A 23,755-nucleotide genomic window follows, 5' to 3' on the forward strand; every position below is an offset into this window, starting at 1 on the left:
GCTCAGGGGACAGCTCAGGATTAGATGTTCATAGTGACTTCTCTGAGCCATCATGATAAACTAGCAAGAAATGAAACTGAAAAAAAAACCCAGAAAATAAAACTATGATATGACATCAGCTACACACACATCACACCAAAACAGTAACAGGACTGCTTACTCTTAAACATTATGTATTGCCATTATTGTGTAAGTAAGTGCAGCCCCGTGTATGCACCACAGTGTATGCCTGAGCCAACTTTCAGGAGTTAATTCTCTCTTTCCACTGTGAGTTCTAGGATCTGAACTCAAGTGCACAGGCATGTGCAGTGAGAGCTCTTACCTGCTGAGCCATCTCACCCAGCCAAGCCAGGAGCTGTATTTAATACTAGAGTTGCAGATCACTGCAATTACCTTCATTAACTTTCTGTATTTACTAACTTCTGCATTTACTGCTTAGGAAATCAGCATGCATAGTTAAACTGTAAAAAAAAAAAAAACAGAGCTGACTCTCAAAGAGGAAGCCTAGAACTCGAGGAGTACATACATATATGACAGAGAGTACTCACTGCCTGTTAGAATCCTTCTCACATAAGCTGCACTGTTCCTAGAAGAACAAAAGTTAACCAAAGTGTAACATAAAAAAAGAAAGAACTGTTGTCCAACAAAGAATGGTAAAAGAGCAGTTCACATAGGCGTAGAGCTTTAAATTATGGCCCATGTGTGAGTGCCTCTGTCTTTGCATAAGACAGTTCTGACACACCCTCATTCTAAGAGTTAAAAAAATATTTAAACAACCCTGGGGAAAGAACAAAACACATGGATAAGATGGAGGAAGTTCAGAATGCATCATCATAAATGAAATGTTTTTTACCTTCTATAAGAATCTATACTGCTTTAGCAAATTTCAGGATTACCATTACTTGCTGATTGCACAGATGACAAAGAAAGGAGCAGATCAGAAAGCAAACTGGACCATAAGAAGAGAACCCCTGGCAACAGTACTCATTTCTGCCCTACGGCAGCTCTCTTTTGGAATTGTCCCACCACAGAGATCATGCCAGAGGGACACATAGCAGACACCAGAGGATGATTCCATTCCAAAAATGTGAACCTTCTGGAAGTCCAAAATATTTTTCCACTTCTTCATGAATCAGAGCTTTTACTTTAAGAAGAATGAAAAGCCAAAGAATGAAAAGATACAAAGCCCTGGGACACTGTACAATCTCAATTATTTTAAATACTGACATATTACCAGAATTGTGGTATATATAGTACTGATACAGACTGGAGATGGACTGAAGGAAACACTCATCATGAGACTGACCTCTGGTAGAATCAGGACTAGAATTTAGAATGTATGTATCCCATTCCAATTAATATTCAATTCATTCTTTTATAAGTTTCCTAAAATTTGACATTCCCAGATATGATGCTTTGGCTGACTCAGCTAACATGGACAGATATTTCTTTTTTTTCCTCTGCTGGGGATTAAAGGTAATGGATACTATCTCTGAACACATTTTATAGTGCAAAGAGGATGACCCCAATCTATCCTATAAGGTATATTCAGAGGTGCTCTACCCTTGGCAGTGTTACTATTTTCAAGTCTTATTTCTGTCACTTAAAGGAAAAAAAGTTTCCATTAAAATAATAGTTTAAAAAACTTAATGAAAACAAATATCTTCCCTTACTATTATGTCTGGGAGAATATTTTAATCCATTTTAAATTGGATATACCCAAGTCTTAGAAATGCAAACTTCTGTGATCACAGGAGACCCTGAGAATTTTGAGATCTTAAAGGAAAGAAGGGCATAATAAATAAATTTCTGGTTCTGATTCATTTTTTCCCTTGTTTGAATTAATTAATGCTGTGGAAATCCCAGGCAACTGCTATTTCATTTGTGACTGAATTGAGTCCAAAGGAGAAAAATATGTAAAACATTATTTAATTAAATTTTCGCAGTTTTTTTCCTTTCCCACTTCCTCTCCTACCAGCTAATATACATTCAAACTCAGAGGAGAGTTTCATGTTGGCAGCTGTGGAGTTGCCTTGGGCAGCTTTCCTGTGTTCAGAGCTCTGTGGTATCTGGAGTCATATTGTTCTTCAGCTCAAACCCTTGAGTGTGAGTCTCATGCTCCTGGCCTAACTTCAAAGCTGTCTTTAGCAAAATTCAAACCTCATAGGAAGATTACATGTATTGGCATGTGTAAAACTCTTGAGGGGTGACGTGGTTTTCTTACTTATTATTATTATTTTTATTTATTTATTTGGTCCTCATATATATGGATTTGCCTTTACCTTGGGAAGTCGCATAATAATGAGAACTGAAGAAATCTGTAAGTCCATTCATCTTTAATAATTTTTATTGCAAAGAAAAATACAAAATGAAAATTTCCTTTTCCAAGTTGAGAATTCTTGGAGGGGTGGTGTTGGGAGGTAGAAGAGGTGGTGGGCTGGGAACATTTTTTTTCTATATCCGCAGTGTGACCTCCCCCAAACAATATCTAAGTATGTTAATCTACTGCTTTAAGAGCTTTGTTATCCCCCATCACCTACCATACATGGACTTCTTGGTATATCTACGTCTCAAGTATGATCTGATTGTGTGCTGTCTTTCTGGTCTCACTTCCTGGCACCTGTGCTCATATTAAGCAATGTCTTTGTATCTTAGATCATCACTACTCAGTGATTTCAAATGTGGGTGCATCTTAAAATAAGATAAAGACCTTGAAAAAATATTGATACCTGTATCTCATTTCCAAATATTGATTTCCTTGGTTAATGGATAGCCTAATTGTGAGGCTACTTTTTTAAAAATTCCAAGTATTTGGAGTCATAGAACATTATTTGCCTACCATGTGTGCTCTCCACCTTATTTTTTCAGGAAAGATCTCTTATTGAACCAGGGGCTCATCAATTCAGATTTTCAGACCAACAATCAAAATTAACCATCCCTCCCAGGAAGGGATAACTAAAACTACAGGCCTTTTGAAAATCCATGTGGAAATCTACTACTCTAGAAGCTCCCTAAAAATATATACATAAATAAAAGGAATTTAAATGGAGTTACTATATAATGTAGGAGACCATGTCCCAACTAGATCTACATCATATGCTACCAAGTAAAGCTTCTAGTCACAGGAATGGGTTACATCTTGTTGAGTTGTTGGTCAAAGGAGTCCCATAGACTCCACAGACATTACACACAATTGCCAATTGGCTATGCTATTGCTATTGCTATTGCTATTGCTATTGCTATTGCTATTGCTATTGCTATTGCTATTGCTATTGCTGTTGGTTACACTCCACAATAAGATAGTAAGGCACTATTGATGAAGACACCACTTGCTAACGCCATCAAACATTAAGAAATTTAGCTGGTGACAAACTAGAAGTTTCACCCCTACTAACTAGTGTTCATAATGGTAGAAGTCTCTACACACACAACCAGAGGTGAAAAGTAATCATCAGACCCACCCAATTACAAACCCTGTGCCCTGTAACAGCCACCTGCCCACAGTATAACTGGTGCAATAGTGGCACAAATTTTATGCAAGTACCCAACCACTTTTGGCTAGGATGTAAGGCTCACTTTAAGAGCTGGGACCCACACATGATACTCATGAGGCCAAGAACCTGAGACTACATAAGTCCCTAAGGGAAAACCTATTTTCTAAATGAACACAGCAATAAAATAATTCCCAATGACATATTGCTATATCTTTAGATCACTCCATCACTCAGCCTTCACCCAAGAAGCTTCTTCTTACAGTCAACAGTAATTAACATATTGACCCACCATTGGACAATGTGCAGACAGTGAGGGATCTTGAAGCACTCATCCTTTAATAGAATGTCTATATCAAATCCTTCCACTCAAAGCTTAGGGATCGATGTAGAAGAAGAGGTGGAAAGATTGTTAAGGACCAGAGGCAGTAAATGATTCCAAGGAAACAGCATTCTCCAGACACAACAGGGCTAATGCACACATGAACTCACAGATACTGTAAAAGAATACACAAGACCTGAACAAATTTAAGCCAGACAAAATTCTGGCACAGAGAATGTGAAATGGACACCAAATCCCACCCCTAACCAAGAAGCTCTTTGCCATTGATACTTTCCGGAGGAAGGAAAATGAGTTTCCTCCAACGGAGTGATGCTGGAGAAATATATCAACCACACTTCAGAGCAGGTCTCATGCTCAGGAGTACTTGGCAATACAAACGAACTCCATGGTTTGTGTGTGTGTGTGTGTGTGTGTGTGTGTGTGTGTGTGTAGTCCTCTGTAATGGTTTGTTGTTGTTGTTGTTTGTTTTTTGCCTTTTTAGGTTTTGGTTTGTTTTTCTTGGGTATTTTTGTTGTTTTGTTCATTTGGTTGTTTTTGTTTTAGAGAGACGGGACATAAACATGTCGGGGGAGGGGCTAGGAGTACTTAAGGAAGAAGAATACAATCAAAGTATACTGTATGAAATTTTTTAAATGAAAAAAAAAAATTAACATTTAGAATTGACCTCACAAAATAAATTAAGAATTGTGCCCTTTCTACTTTTTGAAATATTTTTTGTAAGGCCGGAGGGTTTTTATTTCCTTAAATATTTTATAGAATTTACTCAGTGAAGCCATTGGGTCCGGAGTTTTCTTTGTAGAATCTTTTAATTTGAATTAACATTAAAATTTCTTTAACCCAAATTTTAATTAACATTCAAATTTCTTTCATAAAAGTACTATTTAGATTTTCTGATTTATCTTTTATTACTTCTGGTAAGCTTCATTTCATGCAATTTATTTGCTTCATCTAAGTTGTACAATTTTTTTTTTAATCTAAAGATGCTCATAAGCCAAGGAAGTAGCTATGTTGCCTGGGCTGGAGCTGGTGATCCTCCTGCCTCTGCCTCCCAATTGAACTTGTTATAACTGTGGACCATCATGAAAAAAAATTGTTTAATTGTTCTTGTTTCTATCACCTGTGATGTACATAAATGTGCATTGTACTTATGTGGCTTTCTTAAATCTGGACATTGGGATCATCACATCATCAGAAACTTTCCCTCTGGGTTCTATGAGCAACAACACAGACTGGAGACTGGCCTCACATCTGAAATCTTAAAACAACAAACTTGCTCAGCCTCTTTCCTTCTTCTAAATGTCTTCCAAGATTTAGCTTGCTTAAAATAGCCTCTCAGCCCTTTAAATAGTTACTTTTTGTGCTTTTTCCAAGGTTTTTCATTATTTTTAATCAGTTTTCACATGTGCCTTTGGTATGTATGTATATAAGCATGTGTGTGTGTGCGTGTGTGTGTGTGTGTGTGTGTGTGTGTGTGTGTGTGTGTGTGCATGTGTATGCCTATACAAGTAGAGGCTAGGCGCTTTCCTCACATGTCCCTTTGATATATATATATATGCATATATATATATATATGCATTAGTGTGTGTATACACATGTATGCCTTTATATGTAGAGGCTAGGAGCTTTCTTCAAGTGGTTTTCTCTATGTCTCTGCATTTTGAGACAGGCACTTACTGAACCCAGAGCTTACCAATTTTGCTGGATTGACTTGTAGTAAGCTCCAAAGAATCTTCCTATCTCTGCCCTCCTCCCCCCACACTCAGCTCTGCTGGGGTTACAGAAGTACTCTGCACCTAGCTTTTTAATGAGTACTGGGGATCTGAACTCTGGTCTTCATGGTTTCACAGCAAGCACTTTACCCACTGAGTCATCTCCTAACCCTCTTAACCAATTTTCACTGGACTCAAGTGGCCTTTTCTTACTCCAACCACTCTCTATAAAGTGACATAAAGACATCTTATATTTTCTCAGTGACAAATTAAAGGGCACCTTGCTTTGCTCACTTCTCCAAGCCCCTATTGTACCTTCATTCCTGCCTGCCATGTCCTTTGTATTGTCTGCTCAATGAAATGATAGCAAATCTTTAATCTCTACCACAACTGTCCCCTACCCTGTAAAAGCCTTCCTTGACTACCTCATCCTTGATTTATCAGTCTTCTATCACACTGCTCTGCATAGTTTACTAGTTCATGTGTCTGTCTTGCCCACAGAGGTGTGAGAGTCTTATAAACTAAAGACATCTAGACCCTGCATGTGTGTATAAGGACGTGGATTTCTTTCTCCTAGAATGAAAGACAAAGACAAAAAAGAGAGAAAGTTTTGATGGTCTCCTTGACGCCTAAGGTAGAGTAACTACAAACTGATGTCTAGTCAGTGAATAAATGAATGGATTCATGAGGCAAGGACACCCTGAGTCATCACCTTAAACAACTGTTAGACCAAGGATCAAACATTCAATAAGACACACAAATAAACCGATGTCGTATTGGAAAAGACAAAAACGAGACTGTGAGCAATGGCATATCCATAGTCTTCCTATGTAAATGATTTAAGGAAAGATGGGTGGGAGGGAAGGATTGATCTTTGCTGTGTATATAAGTACCAGGTGCCCTTATCTACCCATAGGATTGTCTTATCCTTTCCAACTGCCTTACATATATATATATATTAAAAATAACTTATGTTTTACCATTTCCCAACTTTTAAACATCTAAAATTTCACTTGAGGATCTTTAAGCTGGATAACTCAGAAGTCTATGATGTAGCAAAGCTCTGTAAACCAACACAGCATAATTTTAAATGAAAAAAAAAGAATAGGTAAAGAATAAACCAATAGGTTTGAAAGGGGGGGTGTTGCCTGACCACAAATAAAACTGCATATTTCTCAACAATTATATATATTTATATATGACTATATAGGAAGAAGTCTGGAGGGAAAAGATAAATTGAAAAGAGCAGTTAGGAGAAAGTAGTTAATTTTGGAAGTAGAAATAGAATTTAAGAAAGAAGAAAGACATCAAGGAAATTTTGCTTACTTTTTTCAATAATTATTCATTTGAGAAGTGTTTGATGGTTCTTTGGGAAGTGTCCAATGCTATTTTATGACAGAACTCACTGGACTATGTTTAGTTTCATATTTAAATGTTTTTTACTTTGTCAATAGTCCCTCAGTGAAGGGAATCTAGAATAACAGAATAACGTAAGGACTTAAAAATGTGATCCAAAGTCTTCTTAACACACCAAACAGAGACCTTGAAAGAGGGATAAGTGGGTCTGTTTTTGAATCTTCTCTTGCTAACTCAGATTGAAACATACTCTTCTTTGTTTTCAGCCCCGTGCTGAGGCCTGAGCTCCAGACCTTGCACCTTCATTGTACACCACTGAGCTACAGCCCAGCCCCGAAATCCCTACCCTCCTGTTTCCCCTCTTCAAACGACACTTCTCTGACATCCATTCTTTTGTGGTTTGGAGACAGTTGATGGAGTCTAAAATCCTCACTTGGGCTAATGGCAGATATCACTTGCCTAACTGCATGTAAAAATGCACACCACATTTTTATTCCTAGTTTGAACAACACAGAAAGCAAACTTGGACTTCATGAAGTTCATATACTAGAGGAATACATAAATGTATGTTCCTTGGGTCAAGTCATTTTTCTTCTTGAACTAAGAGAGTTGTAGAAGACAGATTCTTTTAAGAATTAACATGAACTCATTTGACATAGCTCAGCATTTTAACCATTGTCTGCCTAGTGGCAAGGCCTTCACTAAGAAGCCTCCTGTATTTTCAGCAACTTTGGCTTACAAACATCCTTTTGCATGCTTTGACCATGGTTCATTGTGACTCAAACACTGGTGCACCGTGGTATAAATTCTTTCTCATATGGCCACATCCTTGCTGTCTAGGGTTTGTATTCCCACTTTCTCTCTGAGTATGGACTAGGGACTGAACCTGGACTTCATGTATGCTAGGCATATTTGCTGGGCAAGTGCTCTATCACTGAACTTCATCCTCGTCCCTCTTTTCTGCTTTTATTTTGCATCAGAGTCTGGCTAGGTTTACCTAAGCTGGCCCTGAACACAGGATCATGCTGCAGCTTCCGGAGTAGCTGTGGTTAAAGGCCTGTAGCATCGGGCCTGAGCAGACTCTTACATTCTCTTAAATTCTCTTCTTGAGGGTTAGCATGAATGGTTCTTTAAACATCAAGAAGTGTCTGCCACCTAGCCCAAGCAAGCATGAACAGACATATTCTCAGCCTTTGTCCAACTGAAACAAAGAAGTTTGTCCCTCTTTATGCACAACAGCTTTCTCAAGCAATCATTACAAATACCTTCTGGAATTCATCTCAAAATAATAAAAAAAAAAATCCCTCTACTTGCTACTTGCCACTTCTCTGACCATGTGTGTATATGTAACATAAACACATATACCCTTCACTTCCTCTTTAAGATAATCTAAATGGACACCTTCCTTTGAACAATTAAATATGCACCCAAGAGTCCTAAGCCAGCTGCTATTACATGGTTTCACTGTCTCATTCTTTTCCACACTTGTGCCTTATTTTGAATCTCTAAGATATCAGGCAAGGACCTAGCTCATTAAAGTTCACTTAGTAATCCTTAGCAGACAGTGAGTTCAGTAGTGTATCTCTATTGATTACAAGCATCTAGACAATTTGGTGCCATTTGTTGGAAATCACTAACCACTTTGCATTTTCAAGAAATGAGGGGAGGGAAAGAAATTTTCAAGTCAAAACAACATCTAGAGGACATCTTCCAAAGGCACTAAACACATTCTTTGCCTTTGACTTGAGCCTTCAGAGTGGTCAGGGTGAGTGAATATTCATTTTTCCTAGAAAGCTATATCTAGTAATTTCTTTTAAAATAGGTTTTAGTCCTGGCTCCCATTTGAGCTCATGTGAAGCAATGATAGCGGAAAAACCTTGTTGTCATTATTTCACAGGTGCCCATAAGAATTGTATAAGAGCAGCTGGTGAGACAGCTATGTAGATAAAGGTGCTTGCTGCCAAGCCCGACAACCTAAGGAGGAAGAGTCCAGGGAACCAAAGGATGGAAGGTAAGAACCAACATCCGGAAGCTATCCTCTGACCTCCAAGTGCTTGCTGTGGCAGAAGCACACACACAAAGTAAGTAAATAAATAATCATAAGGGGAGGATCTTGGAGGAGTTAGGGGAAGGGAAATCAGAATCAGAATACACTGTGTGAAAATATACATATTTTAATAAAGGAAAATAATAAGTAAATAGTAAGTGGAATAAAAAATTTAAGTATATAAAATGATATGTAAAACTTTACTTAAAAGCATGAACTAAATTTTTCTTATCATCTTCTTCATTTTATCTTTTTTCCCTGCCACCACCACCACCAAAAATATTTGAGTATAATCTCATAGCCTTAGACTTTAATATAAATGTCAGGAAAGACATTTGATAAGTTCCACCTACTTCACAGACTGACTTCCTTTTCTTTATTCAAAACCAAAAAACAAAAGCAAAAACCCTTACCTCCCATTCTCCTGAAAACAAAGCTGTGTAACAGTATCATGATAACTGTCTGCACCATAGAAACTGTAACTCTTGTTACCTGCTGCAAAACTCCTGCAAGTGATCTCATGGTTTTTTAGTTCCTCAGTTAAGTGTTAAGGACTCCCAGATTTTAGGAGTCCCTTGGAGCACTCCTACAATAGTATTCTAGTCACTGGGCTACGCTATAGACCTGTAATGTGGAAGCTGAGTCCCTGTGTCTCTACAAAAGAGCTGCTGAGAATCCTAAAGTCAGGCAGAGCCAAGGGGGTCCCTACCACCTCCTCATCTCATTCTTTGCTGACATCAAAATGCAGAGTTCTGTCTACATTGCATATCCAAACAGAACAATAGACTACAGACCTCATTTTCAGAGATTTGTCTTCCTTCATATCAGTCTCCCCTTTTTCTTCCTTCTTGCTCACTACTTCCTCTCTCCCATAGTAACAGATGCTTATTGAATGCCTGTGATGTGAAAGACCACATGTGCTACATGCTAAGAAAAATCCAATAACAAAATAGGCCATTCCAAAGTAAAGAGATGCTATCAAGCAAAAAGTTATGCCTATCAATAGATCATTTAAAAATGGCAAGATCTGCTATGAGATAAATTAAATGGGGTGGCAGGCAAGATTTTTGTAGGCAAACAGTTTTTTAATTGTAAAGATCAAGGAAGTTTTCTATGAAGAAATTACTCTGAAATAAGGACCTGGGCTGATGAGATGGCTCAGCAGCTAAGAATAGTTGCCTCATATGTCCACAACTTGAGCCCCATTCCTGGAACCAACAGGAAGAAAGGACAGAACTCTGAAAGGTGTCCTCTGACCTCCAGATGTACACTGTGGCACATATAGGCCCATATCTACTCCCTCTCTGCAAAAATGAATCAATAATCAATTAATGGGTTAAATTAAAACCTGAAATAGAAACATGAAGGACTAGTCAGAACTGTGCTGTTAAAGACTGGAAAGACACTAGCCTTCTGTGAAGATCTTGGGACAGGAAATAAGTTGGAGGATGCAAGAAACTAATAGGAAACTGGTCCAGCAACTAGGTCAGAAAGGATGAAGACAAAAGCAAGATCGGCTGCCAAGTGGAAAGTAAGATCCTGTGTGAGGGGGCCTTGACCCTTGGTGGTAGTTGTTTAGTCTGTTTTAATCAAAGTATTGTGGGAAGCCAAGGCCCCAAAGAGTGGTAAGTAGGGGTCTTCCTACTATACATGAATGTGAAATTTGAATCAAGTGAGATGGAAAACAAAAGAAATGAAACACCAACTCAAGAAAGTCATTGCCTCTGGCGAAAAGAGGGGAGGGTGAAAGACTGAGTGAGGCTTGGACTTCGTGGTGACATTTTACTTCTTATAAATGTGTACATATTTAATATGCTATGCTATATGGTTGATCTCATTTGTATAACTGAAATTCCACAGTAACATTTGTTAAAGAATTAATGAATACAAAGAATCCGCTGCTTCATTCCCTACCTTTCCATCCTGGTCTTACGTCAAAGTCTCTGAATTTTAAGACAAGCATACCAAATTCAGGTATTTTCCCTCTTACACATTCTGGTTCCTGAGCCTTGACTCTGTAGACTTTTAATATCAGATGCTAAAGGATCTTTAATTAGCCTAACTTTTGTTGTAGCATATACCTTAATCCTCACAGGTTTCCAAGAACCAGAGAGCTAATGTGAGGATTAAATGAGCTAAGACACACACTTAGCTCTAAGAGCTACATAAATTTAACTAATATTCTCATTATTTCATTTACTATGCTCTGCTGTTTCCAGTCCTAAATACAGGTCAGGACATGAGAAATAAAACAGGAGCTAAGTATGTAGGCCCTGATGTCCTGGTGCTCTGAAAATACACTTCTTATCTACATTCAAATACACAGACACACACACACACAGACACACACACACACACACACAGCATATTCTTCCAACTTCTGATTCATTGTTTTTAAAAAAGACGTCTGCACTCATTTAAGCATTAACTAATAAACTATTAATTTGAAGTGACATTATCTCTAAAAACATATATTTTCAAAAGTGTTCATTTGTTGTACACAACTGCAATTTGAGGAAAGTATCACTGACTTCTAAGAATAATAGCATCATATTCAAATTATTTATTAACAAGGTTTTGTTGGTACTCATTATGTTCCACGTTACATTTTAAAGGCTTATTTCTGTACTATTGGGCAAAATTTCAACCTTACAGAATTGAATATTGACATCATTTTTTTTTCAACAGGAGTAGTCTTTGGTGAGAGAACATTATTAAAATCCTACCTTTTCACTTAATTTTCGTTGTACAAATAGCACAGATCTTCTCATTTCTCTTCCTTTCCAATTCACAAATACAATAAAAGCTGTCTTTAGAAAAGGACTTTAAATTAAACAAGGCAAGGAAATGAGTCCTGGGACCCTGAAAATATCAAAACCTATGACAGTTTCTGTTGCCTCAATGTCTGGAAAGAATCTCAGCGAATCTTTATATGAATGTTACACTTCAAATTACATTTAATACCAAAAAGTCCAGCATGTGCTCTTGTGGAGGGGGGCAGGAAGCCAGAGCAGAGAGAGAGAGAGAGAGAGAGAGAGAGAGAGAGAGAGAGAGAGAGAGAGAGAGAGAGAGAGAGAGAGAGAGAGAGAGAGAGAACAGAAAAAGAGAGAGCAAGAGACAGAAAAGAAAGTAAGTTTGTCACTGGAGATTCTTCAGTTTATATTACTTGAGGTTTGGACTTAGATTATCTTACTAATCACTCCTCCATGCCCACTTCCGTGTTCTTAATCAGCAATCTAATCCTGTGTTTTCAAAATTAAATACATTTATCCACTCATGCAAACACGTTCTGTGAACTTGTACCGATAGAGTGTACAGGGATCTCATCAACAAGAACATTTGAAACTTTTTAGAATGTTCTAGCAGCTCGTGAATTCATATTAGATTTAATTGTTTACATACATCAACATTTTACTCATTCAAAAGTGAATATAAAATACTAATGCCAAGTTTTGTTTTACTTACCAAGCTCTGCCATTCCACCCCACCGCCTGAGCAATATTATCCACTCTTTGGATACTCATTCTTGCTAAGTAAAAGGATATTTCTTCTCTAGCTGGATTAATAATCAACTTTCTAGATAGTTCATTTGTAATTCTCTTCTGGTTAACCCTTAGCACGACAGCAGTATGCCTAGCTCAAGCTAATCAACTTATGAAGTGGGAAGGAAAAGAGAGAAATTAATCATGCAGATGACAAATGGGAAGTAAAATAAAAAACTGGGTTAGGCTAAAAGAACCATCTGCCTCACAGTTTTACACAAAAGGTATAAATGTTTGTTAGACATTACAAAGCACTTGGGTCATAAACACAGGAAGCAAGAGACATGAGGAGAAAACCCAGCAGGTTTACAGCACCCTGGGCCAGTGCATACCAGTCCATGTTTACTGCTTTCTTGCATGCAGAGAAACACAACTGGACTCTGAGCATAAGAGATCTGTTTCTTTTAGCAGAAAGGTCTGACTTTCAAATTCTAAATGCCTCCTTCCTCTCCCAACAGCAGTAGCCACTAGGTCCCCTATCCCACAATAAGTGCTTCCTGACAATTTAGGGCAATTTTCTCCAAATGTGGTCTGCAAACACTTGAATCTGAATGATCTGGCATGCTCATGGAAATGTAGAGACCTGGCTGGCCCCCATGTCACCAGTCCTAAGCACCCAAGGCAGTTCTCCTCTGCTCTTAAAAGACCCTTCTAGAATAATCATTTCTGACCTCCTACCAGAGACTCCAGTATAAATTCTGGGGATTAAGAATGAAATTATTTACTCTTGCTGCTGGTAGTTTGACCTTGACCTTTTCAAGGTTTATTTTTATGTTTTTTTAATTACATGCATGTTGGTGCCATGGGAGCCAAAGGCATAGGATGGCCACTTAAACCAGAGTTACAAGCAGTTGTGAGCTGCTGGGAACCAATTCTGGTCATCTACAAGAACAGTACAGACACTTAGCCACTGAGCCAGCTCTTCAGCCGTATGACCTTGACTTTTTGCCTTGATTTTATACCCTAAGATCCTGCCTTGCATTTTACTATGTGCAAATGGGCTGGTCCGTGGAAGACTGTGGCCCTTCCTTCTAGGGTGCTGCTAATCCTCCATATGCAGACCACCCAGTCTATCCTCTAACTCTGTTTGGTGCTGGGGTCAGACTGTAGGCTAAGCTCCAGAGAGGCTTTTTTCTTGGTCTGCTTTGTGGGAGACTTTAGCTCCTCTTTTGTGCCTCATTTCCATATGGTCCACACACCTGCTAGTATCTAATGGCCAATCTCTTAGCTGACACACTGTGTTTACTGTTAACTTAAGACTGTTCTCAGCCTAGTTTGTCCTTCCCAGTGTTCTGTACCTGCTCTGATGTATAGTCATACTCGGAGACTAACAACCAGTGCTTTCAGGTGCCACATAGAAGCCCCTGTGTGCAGTAAGAATGATGAAAAATAGATGACAGTCAAGAACAGCTGAAGTCCTTGAGAAATGAAGTAGCAGCCCAGGACTGCGATCTTGGCTAGAATAGAAGCTGAGGCAGCAAGATTGAGGGTTCAAAGCCAGTTCAAATGAATGACATAGCAAGATCATGTCTCAGAAAAAAAAAAAAAAAAAGCAAATAAGATTTTAAACTTGCTTCATTCTAAGCATTTATTTTTATTTTCATGGAGTCCATTAAGGATGGTCAACAAAAAGATGATGATTTAATCCAGAGAAAAGGTTATAAAGTAGCTCAAACCATGCCAGTATCTTCACCTGTGGGAGCATGCCTAAGTGTGGACACATGTATATGGCAGTCAGAGGTCCATGTCAGGTGTCTTTATCATTCTCTCTCTACCTTTTTTTTTTAAGACAGGATCTCTCATTGAACCTGAAATTCACCTGTTAGGGTAGGTTGTCTGGCAAATGAGCTTCAGGAGTCTACCTATTTCTGCCCACTCCCCTGGAGTTGAGACTACAGATGCCACCACATCTGGTTTGGGATGTGGGTCTGAGGCTCTGACCTCAGGCCCTCTTGCTTGTGCAGCAGGCACTTTACCAACTGAGCCGTCTTCCCCGCTGCTGTACATCATTTTAAGGAAATGTATAAAATTAACCCAATGATATTAATCAATATCACTTGGGAGCAGGATATGGTAAAATCATGCCAAATTTTAATCAGATAATCTGAGATTGCAAATCAGACCAAAACCTTAGGGGTCTTATCAGAAGAACTTGAGGATGAAAAAAAGGGATGAACTGCTGTGACAGTGGTGACATTTGAGGTATAGAAACATCTACCTAAAGCCAGAGTTCAGATGACTTCATATAGAAAACCTCAGGAAAACCCAATTAGCAACACCACTGAATATTATGACTTTACTCAAATAAACAATAAGGATATACCAAAACTGGAAAAGTGGGGTCTAGAGCGATGGTTCAGCAGTTAAGAGGCTTGCTATCCTTGTAAAGAACTGGGGTTAGGTTCCCAGCCCCACACAGCAGCTCACAACTGTCTGTGACTCTAGCTCATGAGGAAGTCCTGCATACATATGGTACACATACACTCACACAGACAGGTTCACATGCATACATACACATAAATTTGAAAATATGCCTAAAAACTAGGAAAATGGAAGTCCTTGGCAATTGTACTAATTGATTAATAAGTTTTCCTCTATATGTAAAAATCCTTGACTTGAAATTCTTAAAATAAGCATTTCTATTTTCTAGTATCAGTTCGTTTATTCAGTATTACTGTGGAGACACTGAAATGGTGTGAACATTGTTCTAAGCATGAGGAGTGGATAACCACAGCTACCCATAACTCCCTGTCACCACAGAGCTGGTATTCTGATAGGAGAGAATATCAATGTCAGAAGATTTTGAAAACTGGTAAAATGAGAGAGGTCAGGGATACAATGCAAACAGGTGGACCTGCTAGGGAGGTGATAGCTAAATAAAGACATGAAAAGGTGATGGCATTGCATGGGCTAATGCAATCAAGAGGGGCTTGTTTTTATTAATAAAAAAGCACTAGTTTAGTAACAAATAGACAATACTTTACTAAATTAACTTATGTGTATCAATGAAAATTACAGAATGTTTAATTAAATGGTAAAACACAGTATGGTGGATCATGTGCAGGTACATGATACAGTCATTTTAAAATGTTCTTTAAAAAATGAGCAAATATAATACATGATTCCAAAATAAAAATGTGCCTTTGGGGGCCTGGAGAGATGGCTCAGTGGTTAAGAGCACTTGACTCCTCTTCCAGAGGTCCTGAGTTCAATTCTCAGCAACCACATGGTGGCTCACAGCCATCTGCAATGGGTGGGATCTGATTCCTTCTTCTGGTGTATATGTAAAATACATTAATAAATAAGTCTTTTAAAAAAATGTGCCTATGCTATCATCCATGTGTATGAATTTGTTTCCACATACTCAGTAACTATTTGTTAAGTGCCTAGTATAAGACAAAAACCATCCTGGGCATAGAGAGAGAACATAAACAAATTAGCCACATTCTTTCTTCTCACACACAGATGAAAGAAAGGCTGAAATAAAGTATACTGAGTGTCAGGGAGGGGCAAATTTTCTTTAATATGAAATAATAAGGTAAGAGCATGGGTCATTCCCTTTGGTATCTAAACAGTCTAAAATTTCTAAATACTTTCTGAGTGATTCAAAACATAAACTATGGCATTTATATTGATCTTATTAAATATCATGATCTATATTTGCTTTTGAGTGTCTGTTTGAATATAGCACAAATTTATGGTCTAACCATAGTCTCCCAACTGTAAATTGTATTTTCAAATCATGTAACAAATCTAATGTTCCAAAACATCCAATAAAATTGAATAACCTCAGGTCCCTTTCTACAGACAGAAAAACAAGAAACAAAGTAACAAATCTGCCACTATTAAAAAGAAAGTGTTAAAACCATCAATTTTAATAATATACTTGAAAGCATATCAGAAAAAGGCAAGATGCAGAAAGTTTGAGGACTCTGGTCACCAGGCTTCCTACCCAAAGCTCATCCTTCCAGGGTTATCCAGATGCAATCTTAAACTGTACTGCCATATTTGTTTTGTTCCTGGTATGAGAAGTTCCATTTATGTAAAACAGAGCTTCAATTGTTATCAAAAATGTTTATCTGAATCCCATTGCCATTATCAGATATTAGCTTTATCCTACCTCTCCTAGCCACTTAGAGAACCAGTGAGCAAGTTAAACGTGTGGAGAATGCTTTCTCATTCTAATCAATATAGCAAATAGAAGCTGTTTAGCTCTAATGAGCAGGATTTCCTTGGGCAAGTCATTTCCATGTAATCTCTTCATTTTTCAAATTTAGGAATGGGACTAGCTGCTGACAAAAGTCCTGCAGCTTTGGAGTTTCATGACTGCTATGTCAAGTCTATGAGATCCTACAGTGAACTAAAGGAACAGAGCTTCTCCAAAGAACAAAGGTAACCACAATGAGGATGGTTTGCTGGTTGGCGGGAGACCTGGATAAAAAAAATCTGAAATCTCCCCAACCTCTGGACCAAGTTCAGCTTCAACCACAGAGTCATGGTGGGACAGCAGAGAAGAAAGACCATGAAGGTTTCTGAGATCATCAAAGACAGTCTTTTTTGTTTATAAAATGCAACAGTCCCTTCCTTCATTTCTTTTAGCTCTATACACACACACACACACACACACAGAGGGTGGGGGAGTAAAACTAAATGTTTTAATATTGATATGGAGGGAAAGAGAAGTCTGTCATTTTGCTGAACTAAAAGTATTTTAAACCTGGGGAGGGTGATTTGGTTTTGAGGATTTTAAAGAAATGGCTCTGTATTCAGTCTTTTTCTATCACCATTCCCATATACAAAGCCCCTAGTAGATCCTAAAATTGTAGCATTTTCTTACGTACATAAAAAAATTGTGCTGTTATTGCAGCAACATCTAAACAGTTTCCTGTAAACTTTCTGTGATGGAAGTCATAGAATTTATGGTAAAACCCTCTGGAGTGCTGAGACAAATTTCTTTCATATTTATCATTCATTTTATTCCATGTGCATTTTAAGGAAAACCTTTTAAGGGTACCAATAATGGGAGAAAGCGACAACAACTAAATTTATTGTTAAGTATCACATCACTGATCCTCTGGGGAGCCCGAAGAGAAAGCTTAAATCAGGCTTCTCACATGCTGGAGAGGTTCCCAGAGATGTGCTGACCAGAGGCAAGCCATCCAGAGCACACTGGAATCGGATGGTGACAAAGAAATACCACTCTAACAGAAGCAGATTGGAGTCACCCGCTTTCTTTCTTCTTTTTTTTTTAAAGCATAGTACAGATTCTCTCCCCCGCATTTCTCCCCCCGGCCCCCACCTCCTGTTTCACCTGACTAAACTGTAGGTATTTGTCCCATCACCTGACTTAGGGGCTGGCTTGAAATATTAGAGAGGGGAAAAAAAAAAAGACCCACAATCTACCATTGTCTCACCAGACAGCGACCTTTCGTGTCCTTGAGGCTCACCGTGACCTTTTCATCTTTCCTATCCCAATGGTCTTTCCTAACAACTACACTGCACTCAGTTGGGCTAAATTCCAGACTGTCATAAAAAGAACCCTGTCCTTTCAAAACAAAACCAATTTTTACACCAAGGTGGGGGAGAAACACAAGTCCATTGTTCCCTCCCAGATGGAAGTTGGAGTTACTAAGGCAACTGCCCTAATCCTCCTTTTTACCACCTTTTTCACATCGCTGGCCTATCAAGTACGCTACCTTTTAACTCATAAGCTCAAAAGCTGGTAGTCTAACTGGCTGCCCTAATTAGCTACGATTTTCACACTACAGACAACATGATGAGCTAATCGAAATTTGCAAAATAATGACGTACCTCCAGCAAATATTCCTCCTCCTGAGGCCCAGTCTTAGAATAACAATAATGAGACCATTATTAGAGAAGGGCATTAAAATGCTGCACTGCTGCTAAACAGAGAACTTAATTGTTCTGGTCTTGTCCATTGAATCAACAACCTATTGTTGTGGACTTGAAAAATAAAGGACTTGAGAATGGGTGCCATGATGATTGGTCTGTGGCCATACCGGCACTCTGTAGAATTGTTTTCTTTTCAAACTCTTGATGGACTAGTAGTTTTGTTTAAAAGTAACATAAAAGGCGATTGTCTGGATTTGAAAAAAAAAAAAAAAAAGTCCTATTTATTGAAATCCTTAGAAGCAGTTGCATGGATTCGTTCCTGACCCCTGAGATAAAAACACAGTGATCATAATAGCACCATTTGTGGAGCCTGTCACCACTGCCTACAGTAACACGAGATAAGAGACTGTCTTTTCTAACTACAGGAGGAAGGAAGGAAGTACTTCTGAGCAGAAAGCAAGAATGATGAAAGGTCAAATGCTGGAGAAAGCTCATTAATCTCTGAAAGGGAGACTTTAAAAATAATGCTAATTTAAGAATTCTGTGTAATTGCATGTAAAAAGCACGCAGCTTTTCCTCTCTGCCCACCCCACCCCCAGCCCTTGAGATTCCTTCCTTTGGTGAAAGACAATTAAAATAAAATGATTATTAAATAACCTAGGCAACATGTCTCAGGCAACCTGGAGAACAAGAAACCTAAAGGCTTTCAGGTCGCTATTCTTGTGGTCACCTCTTGTCTGTGGCAGGAATAATAAAACACTGAAGTTAAAGGTTAACTACTGTAGGATTCTTACAGGAGAAAAGCCCTGTTTACACATTGGAGAAGTGTCTTCCATATGGAGCCATGGCTTGCTTTCTGTGAGGTCAGGCCAGGAGCTCCATGTAGAACTGTTGGCTGGGGGATGTATTTTGTTGTTAGTATTTGGGTCTGTTTGTTTTTTAAACCAAGTGAAATCTGTATTATAAAAAAATGTATTAAATTGTAAATAAGACCTCTTGCTTCATTCAGTCTGTGCGTTGCTTCATTCATCTTCATCTTGTTAGGCTAAATTAATTAACAATCTCACTGCTGCACACTTTCTCTTTTCATTACATCAAATAATGGCGGGCATGTGGAGAATGCCCTCACCACGGGAATTCTGCAACTGCAGGGCCAGGAAGAGTTTCTAGGTATCAGTGCAGGAAGATTTTCTGGTAAGTATTTATTCAGTGTGCCTTTCACAGTTAACAATCAATTAAGCACCTAATTCCTGAATGCATTATCATAATAAAAAAATTTTCAAATAAAAGAAAAACTAAACTAAAAGTTGCAAGATACTTTAAACACACACACACACACACACACACACACACACGCACACGCACACGCACACGCACACGCACATGCACACACACACAAATATTCTACAACCAAGTCTCACTGTCCATTTCAGATAAAATAAACTTTCCAAATTTGGCAGGTGTGTTTTCACAACCGCAACATGAGGCTGCATGGAAGGCTGAAAAGACACACCCCACACTGTTCCGCCCCTTGCTTTGGAATGTCTAGCATGTGATAAATTGCATGATTAGAATCGCACTGGTCAGTCCCATTATTTTAAATCTATGAGTGCAACGTGATCAGGACTTTTGTAAGTTTCCTTTTCATCCTGAAACCCTGTGGCATCTGGGGCTATGCAAATGGACAAAAAACGTAAAGCCCTTTTTAATCTTTTCCCTCATCAACCGGTGCTTCTTTCTCCAATCACAGCTTTGTGCGTGATATCTTTCTGCTAGCATTTCTTATTTAATTAAAACAGACACTGACAGAAGGACATGGATTAGTACTGTAATGATGCATTTACTCAGATTAATCGGAGGCTCCTTTTAGAGTAATGGCTTAAACAAAGAACAAAAGGAAATTGTTATGAAACAGCCTTTTATCCCAGGCAAAGGTCGCATTATGAGGTTTTTAATTTTGTCAGCTTCTGTTATGCTCTGCCTTGATAGTGGAACATGAGAAGTGCTTTTACCCCCAATAAAGCCAGTTATTATAAAAACAGCCATTAAAGCTGCAAATTAAAATGTCTGATTTTAAAACAGGTTACTTAGCTTTCAGAATCCTCTAATTAGCATGTTGTGCATTGTTGTGAGGAAAAGAAGACTAAAAATGCTAATGACCTACCGCCAGGTGACCGCACTGCTGCATAAAGTAACAAGGACCTTCCCAAGGAACTGAATGAGTTAACCTAGGACAAAATAATAAGGCCCTTCCCAAGGAACTAGATAAGTTAACCAAGGGCAGGAGCTGGACAATGCCCCTCAAGTACAGCTCCAGAAACAGAAGGCCACAGCTTCCCGGAAGCAGTCTGCAAGGCTCTGCCAATGTTCAGAGGACTCTCAGCCAGCTCCTTTTTATATCAGCACTAAAATGAAAGCAGACTTCTTTCTCCCACAAAAGGAAAGGAAAGGAAATAGCAGTGCTTTACAAAACACTTACATTAGGAAAAACAACAGTCTTCTGACTTCCAAGGTCAAAGTGCAAAGTAAAGAATCATGCACCCAATAAAACTTGCTTTGCCTCTTGTCAACCAACCTTACCTCTCTTGGGTAAGCTAGACCTGTCATGTCTGGAGTTAAGTTTTAATAGCTCAGTCTATATTCATAGCGTTCATCTATACTGTTCTACCTTTAAATGGCCTGGAGGTAAAGTAGTTTTTACTTCTCTGAGCCTCAATTTTCCTCATGTTATTGACTCTACTCAGTAGACAGGTTCTTGGTTAAAAGTTGCTTTTGACTAAAAATACTCAGTCATGTGTCACACAGTGATAGGGATATGGATTTCTATAGCTGTGAATCATAGATGGAAACACTCAGCAAAATAATCTTATGGAATTACATACCACACTGTCATACACAGGGTCTCCCACTAACCAAACTGCCATTGTAAGCCTATAACTCTTGTCATGTTTCCTACTCAATGACTTGCCTGTATCATTCTTTATAGACTATATGACTCCACATTCTAGAAGGCTACTATACACTGGGTCAATGCATAGACTGAGGAAGCAGTACTTTTAAAGTTCCACAAAAAGAATTCCTACTTTACCCACACAAGTACCACTGAATGCTTTGCTCTCTGAACTTCCTGAGGCCAGCAGTGGTCAAGGTTCCCTCTTTCCTCATCCCAGCCAATGTGAAACAAACTGTGAGTGGGACAGCAAGAAATGAGTAACTCAGGATCATTAATGACCTTAGTTGAGTTATATCCTTGGGAGGTGGGATTATCTGAGATTATATGAAATATTTATGACTACAAGAACATTGGAAAGCTTGACCACTGCAAAACTTAATGGCTTAACACAATTTATCCACTCACATGTTTGCAGGTCATTTGATTTTAGGTGAGTTCATGAACTTACCTTGAATGGCTGGCTTTTTGGTGATCTAGGATGGCATGGTAGGGACAGATGGTGTCACAAAACCTCCTACATCTATACTAAACTATACCTCGCACATCTTGTCCTTCATTAGGAGAGCTCGATCTGAACAGAAGATGGAAGCCTTGTCTGTGACACATTTGCTCAATGACTACTACTTCTCAGGAGGGATAGGACACTGAAATTTCATGGCAAAGGCTATGAATATGAAGAAGAATGGAGAATAATCAGGTCTTTAAAATGTCATCCCTAGTAAAAGAAGCCAAGATTATTTAAATGATGACCAAGTCTCTGCAGAAGCTTCCAACTCCTTCCACGTAACTAATGTTGTCTAAACAACTACTCAGAGTTGATAGAATTCTCATTTTGATAGTGAGAAAAGTTCTTCACAAACAATGAACAAACAGCCCTCTCACCTCTTCTCCCCACTGACCCCCAGTGAGAAAACTCAAGGTTGAAGGCAGTCTTCAAATGTGGCCAGTACAAATTCACTGTGTATTTTATGTTCTGATGTATGTGAGCTAGCTATACATTAATAAAAGAAGATTTCACAACTTCAAACTTCTGTGAACCAGTCTCCCATGCCACACATAAGATCGGCTAAGTTTGAGGAAACATCAAGTGGTTCTTAATCTGAGAGTTGTATTCCTTTGTGGGACCTAACAACCCTTTCACAGGGGTCACCTAAGACCATCAGAAAACACAGATATTTACATTAGGACTCATAACAGTAACAAAATTAATTATGAAGTAGCAAAAAAAAATAATTTTATGGTTGGGGGTCACCACAACATGAGGAACCGTATCAAAGGGTCACAGCATTAGGAAGGTTGAGAACCACTGATCTAAGGGATGAAGAACCTATATTTTCTCTGTATCTCAGGAAATGTACTTCCCTTCCATAAAAAGACAGGAAAAACCAAATTGTAGTCCTTTACTATAACAGTGTTTCAATACTATAAGAGCAAAATTATATAGTATTTCTTTAAAATTATTTTTAAAATCCTCAGTCCATAGCATTCCCAAAATTACTGTTCCTCTTGCATCTTCAACTATGATAAAGGAGAGCAAAGGAAACTGACCTGAAGGTATTCCACAAGAAAGCATACTTGAAGACAATTAAGGAGCTAATTTAGCACTCTATAAATTCTGTGTTTGATCTTAGAGGTGAAATAACAGTGTGAAAGCCATCCACAGTGACTGTACCTACTTCCTCAAGTTAATCTGGCAGAGACACTACATAACTCTAGGGGTGTAGCTAAAGCCAATCACCAGTCAATCTACTCACAAATGCCTACCCAGTAAGAGTAGGGACTGTAACTGTGCAGGATTACTAAACCCTGTGTCAAGGGAAATCCAGTCCTATAGCATTACTGATCACTTTCTCCTGTGAGCAACTAAAATGACAGCAGAGTAAGTCTCCAGCATCTTCAGACACTGATCCTTCTGAGCCAACACAAATAAAGGCTGCCAAAGCCAGGAATGATACTCAAGGAACAAAAACACAAAAGCCAAGAGGAAAGAAGAGTAGAGATAAGAATACAGAGGTGGGATAACTATTGCTTAAGGCATTTTGAAAAATCTATATGGAAACCTATACCAGTAGAAGGTTCCTAAAGAGTATACATATATAAAAAAGTATAAATGAAGTTACCCTAAAGTGGGAGAGCAAAACCCCAACTAGACACCACACACTACCAAGTAAAAGTACCAATACCAGAAATAGATTATCTCTTTTTGAGCTGTTGGCCCATGGGGTCCCAGAGTCCTCCAAACTTTACAGGCTATTGCCAGTGCTTTTGATTACCCTCCAGATGTTAACAGTAAGATTCTATTGTTGAAGACACCACATATTTGAGTCATAAATATGGAACAATAAAGTGGGTAATGTCCAGTAAGCTTTATCCCTACTAGCTAGCCTTCACAGTGCTAGGAGGCACCAAGAACACTACTAAAGGATAAAAGTAATCATCAATCTCACCCAGCTATGAACCC

The 23,755-nt window shown here is 38.5% G+C and overlaps 1 protein-coding gene across 36 annotated transcripts in view; it reads right to left on the reverse strand.

The window, feature by feature from the left end:
- Positions 1-23,755, reverse strand: part of Sox6 (SRY-box transcription factor 6) — a 604,948-nt gene that overhangs the window by 356,954 nt on the left and 224,239 nt on the right. Inside the window, exon 1 of one of the 36 annotated variants that reach the window (XM_076563535.1) lies at positions 12,412-12,737. The exons of 32 other annotated variants lie outside the window; for them this stretch is intronic. The gene's annotated coding sequence lies outside the window, so the exon portion shown is untranslated. Of the gene's footprint in view, positions 1-12,411; positions 12,738-23,755 lie in introns of those variants that run through there. 3 more of the 36 variants (XM_076563534.1, XM_076563543.1, XM_076563563.1) reach the window with 3 other exon arrangements.

This window comes from Peromyscus maniculatus, chromosome 1, assembly GCF_049852395.1.
Source record: "Peromyscus maniculatus bairdii isolate BWxNUB_F1_BW_parent chromosome 1, HU_Pman_BW_mat_3.1, whole genome shotgun sequence".
NCBI lineage: Eukaryota > Metazoa > Chordata > Mammalia > Rodentia > Cricetidae > Peromyscus > Peromyscus maniculatus.